Source organism: Helianthus annuus, chromosome 14, assembly GCF_002127325.2.
Source record: "Helianthus annuus cultivar XRQ/B chromosome 14, HanXRQr2.0-SUNRISE, whole genome shotgun sequence".
Taxonomy (NCBI): domain Eukaryota; kingdom Viridiplantae; phylum Streptophyta; class Magnoliopsida; order Asterales; family Asteraceae; genus Helianthus; species Helianthus annuus.
In genome coordinates this window covers 65084199-65088440 of record NC_035446.2, presented here as the reverse complement: position 1 = coordinate 65088440, position 4242 = coordinate 65084199, and the positions used below count along the sequence as shown (strand labels likewise).

Below are 4242 nucleotides of genomic sequence, written 5' to 3'. Positions count from 1 at the left end.
TGTAAGATTTAGTATACGTTTTTTTTTAAAATAGTTGCATAAAAAAATTCGTCAACTTTTTTAAAAAACTAACCTTTTTTGCGATGAGTTCTCAAGTTCTCACAACTCGGGGGAGTTCTCATTTTAACCCTTCCCTATATATAACATAAGAATTGATCAAAATGAGCGGATGCGTGGGTTTTCATTAAGGGTATTCTAGTCGATCCAAAACAATAGTACGATATACAAATTACTCATTATATACCATAGTATTTTTCATTAAGTGCAAGCCTTTAATCCGGTCCTTTGAAGCTTTATCCGTATTGCTAGTGAGCGATAGCCTCTCCATCTCCAGTTTCAAAACCGCACCACTGATCTCATCAAGTGCGGTAGGTTTTGACGTAATCTCCATTTTCAGTTTAGCAGCCGCTTCATCTACCAGAACAATGGCTGCAATTCACACAATACACACAATAAAGTTCGATTACGCTAATATATGTAACATGAGGTAATCAGCTGATCTTTAGATTTATCTAAATTTATATTACCTTTATCTGGTAAAAAGCGTCCGCTGATGGAACGATCTGAGAGAATTGCAGCTTCAACAAGTGCATTATCGGAAATACATACTCCATGATGCAGTTCATATCTTTCATGAAGTCCATGAAATATGGAAACTGTATCCTCAACTGTCGGTTGGTTAACATAAGGTTGTCGAAAACGGTGTTCCAGTGAACGATCTTTTTCGATATACTTACGATACTCGTCTAATGTTGTTGCACCAATGCATCTCAACTCTCTACGACTAAGCATCGGCTTCAACAGATTGCCAGCATCCATTGCACCATTGGTAGCCCCTACAAACAGATACGAACTTTAGATCATATTTAGTATATTTCATATAACAAAAGATTATCTGGACTTTAATATACCAGCTCCAACGACAGTATGGATTTCATCAATGAAAAGATAATCTGGCCGTCTGATTTTGTAACCTCCTTGAAGACTGCCTTGAGTCGATCTTCGAACTCTCCACGATATTTTGCACCAGCAATAAGCGCGCCCATGTCAAGAGATATCAACTGAGATGAAAATAACAGGCCAGTCAAATAGTCAACGTAAACAAATTGCTCAATAGCCTGCATTTTAAAAAGAAACTAACAAATGATTGACAACTTGGCAGTTATAGCAATGAATTATACGTTTATTGATAGTGTTAGCTTTACCTCCTAGAATAGTTCTGTATCTTGTTTTGTCCCTTTCATTCTTGGGGTTATTTTCATGTGAGTTCGGTAATTGTAGTAGGTAGTGTTTTGTGCAGATTCACTGCAGAACCGTAAGATTATTATTTGCGAACCCGATAGATAAGATATCTCAAAAAATCATGCTAATGTTCAGCACCTTTCATCCATTGCATTGGCTCCCGATAAAGATGCTTCCTTCTTCTGTGATAAGGGATAATTTCACACAAAAAAAAAATCATAATATCAGATACATCCATTTTCAAAGTTTTGAAATTTATACCCTTTCCTTAATTAAAAAAAATGCAAAAACAGAATTTGTTGGCCCAGACCCATGTCAGCTGGTAACAAAATGGCCCATTTAGTCCGGATTCATTTTAACCCGTGACCCATATGGTCCATTCTGCTATTTGTAAATTTTGTACAAAGTAATATAAGCAGACCATGTACTCACAATCAACAAGATGAGCAAGATGGTGAATGTTCTTTATTCGAGTTCCATTGAACTTCAGAACCTGTCGAATTATTTAACATAATAAGGTTAGAACAGAAGACGATTAAACAATTATTACTCAGCATTGTAAGCCAGATAATAAAAAATGTAAAGATATAAAATGTGCAAGTTAAAATAGTTTGTAATCACATATGCATGCTCAACACTCTGAATCTGAACTCGAGCATTCTCCGGTTCTTTTTGTAACGCCTCAACCACCTTAGCGTTCTTGTCAAGCATTAGTATCGCCTCTTGTCCCTTCTCAAGAGTCCCCGTCTTCTTCAAAACTAAAACTCTTGTAACACATAAATGATTAATCATTACTATGACATGCTACAAGTTCACGAACATTCGGTTCGTTTACGGGCCTAAATGAAAGAATACCAAATATTCAGTTTGGCTATACCTGATTGCTAGATAATGTAGCATAAAGACCTCTACCAGCGAGATTTTCAAAGCTTTCAACATAAACAGCAGGAAGCTCGTTTTCTTAACTAAGATTTATAACCGGTCTACAATATATTAAAAAGTTGTTTACGTATTATGCTCTATGAAAAAAAAAATATACCATTAATAATAACATATTAACAAAAATACCTTCCGATCGGGTGGGTGGTGCCTTTTTCCATAGCAGCAGTAACAACAAGAGCTTCTTTCTCACACGTCGTAATGCAACAAGAAGCGGTAGCTTCATGTCCGTGTATGGGCTCAATCTCTTTGCACATAAACTCCCATGTCGTCAATGTCCTAATCAGATTTCTCAAACCTAGAATCAAACAAAAAGGTCAACTTCTGCCTTTAAATATTTAAATATTCTAACTTTCAAATTCAAATTTGAAATAAACAATGTTAGTTCACTATGTTACAAATCAGCATGATGAAAAAATCACCATGATGAAAAAATCACCAACAACAACAGCTACATTATTTAACAACCACAAATCTCATGTGCAAATCTTTACTTTATTAAACATTGAAAACTGTAGCTTTTAGAAATTACATGTAAAAAAAACATGTGATAAATATCTAGGCCAGATCGGATCTCTACAGTAACCTTTTTAGGTCAAATCATTAAACTTTTATAAACACATAACAACTTGATAAAGACAATAGCAGAAAAAAACACTAAAATAAAAATAAAACTTACATTGGGAGTGTCTTTAATTTGAACACCTACAAAGTACCAGTACCTTCAACTTCAAACGGTAGATCTGGCCACCAAACGGTAGATCTGTGTCATCGCCACCATCTTCCACCATGTCCTTATTACAATAGCAAAATACGAGGAAAATATGAACTTTAGAGTTTCGAACAACGGATGGAAGAATGTTTCCTATGAAAACTATTATAGGGAACTTGTGTGTGCTCGAAATTGGAGTCGGAGAGATAAAACAACATTGGTCAAGGTCCAGGACTTCTAGTAACTTGAATAACGCCACACTTGCAATGTAATAAGGAACACTTATATATAGGAAGTATTAGCAGCGTATCCACCATGCCCTTATTACGTTGTTCCCGTTTCGTTATTCTTATCACTATAGGTTCTTACACATGACAAAACTTGTTGTGGTTTCTGTGCACTGAATTCCATAATTATGTATGCATCCATAATTACTTAATTCCTTACATAGTCCGCACAGTTCATTTTATGATGTGTAGGGGAAAAATCAAATGAATAATCCTGTGATGACTTGAGTAGACCACCATAGGGTCTCTTTAACTAGATCAACAAATGATCTCTTTAAATAGACCACCAAAGAGTCTCTTCAACTAGATCACCACATGATCTCTTTAACTAAATCGACGAACGATCTCTTTAACTAGATCAACACATGATCTCTTTAACTAGATCGACGAACAATCTCTTTAAATAGACCACCAAAGGGTCTCTTTAACTAGATCAACACATGATCTCTTTAACTAGATTGACGAACAATCTCTTAAACTAGACCGCCAAAGGGTCTCTTTAACTAGATCAACACATCATCTCTTTAACTAGATTGACGAATAATCTCTTTAACTAGACCGCCAATGGGTCTCTTTAACTAGGTCAACACATGATCTCTTTAACTATATCAACATATTATCTCTTTAACTAGATTGGCGAATAAATCTCTTTAACTAGACCACCAAAGGGTCTCTTTAACTATATCAACACATGATATCTTTAACTAGATCAACACATGATCTCTTTAACTAGATTGACGAATCAATCTCTTTAACTAGACCACCAAAGGGTCTCTTTAACTATATCAACACATGATATCTTTAACTAGATCAACACATGATCTCTTTAACCAGATTGACGAATCAATCTCTTTAACTTTGGAATAGTACTTTGGAATCCAAGGGACTTAACTAATAGAAAAACCCATTAAAGATTTAAGATAGTACTTTGGATATCCTTCTAAGAATCTAATATATTAAAATATGAAAGACTCTACAAGGGTTTGGATAGCTAGCATTTGAATCAACTAAACACATAAACACATAATCACATAATCGTCAACTTGTTATCAACTTGTCGTC

General features: G+C 35.0%; 1 pseudogene; it reads right to left on the bottom strand.

Annotated features, from left to right (window-relative positions):
- Positions 1–229: 229 nt before the first annotated feature.
- Positions 230–2972, bottom strand: LOC110906734 (annotated as a pseudogene).
- Positions 2973–4242: the final 1270 nt, after the last annotated feature.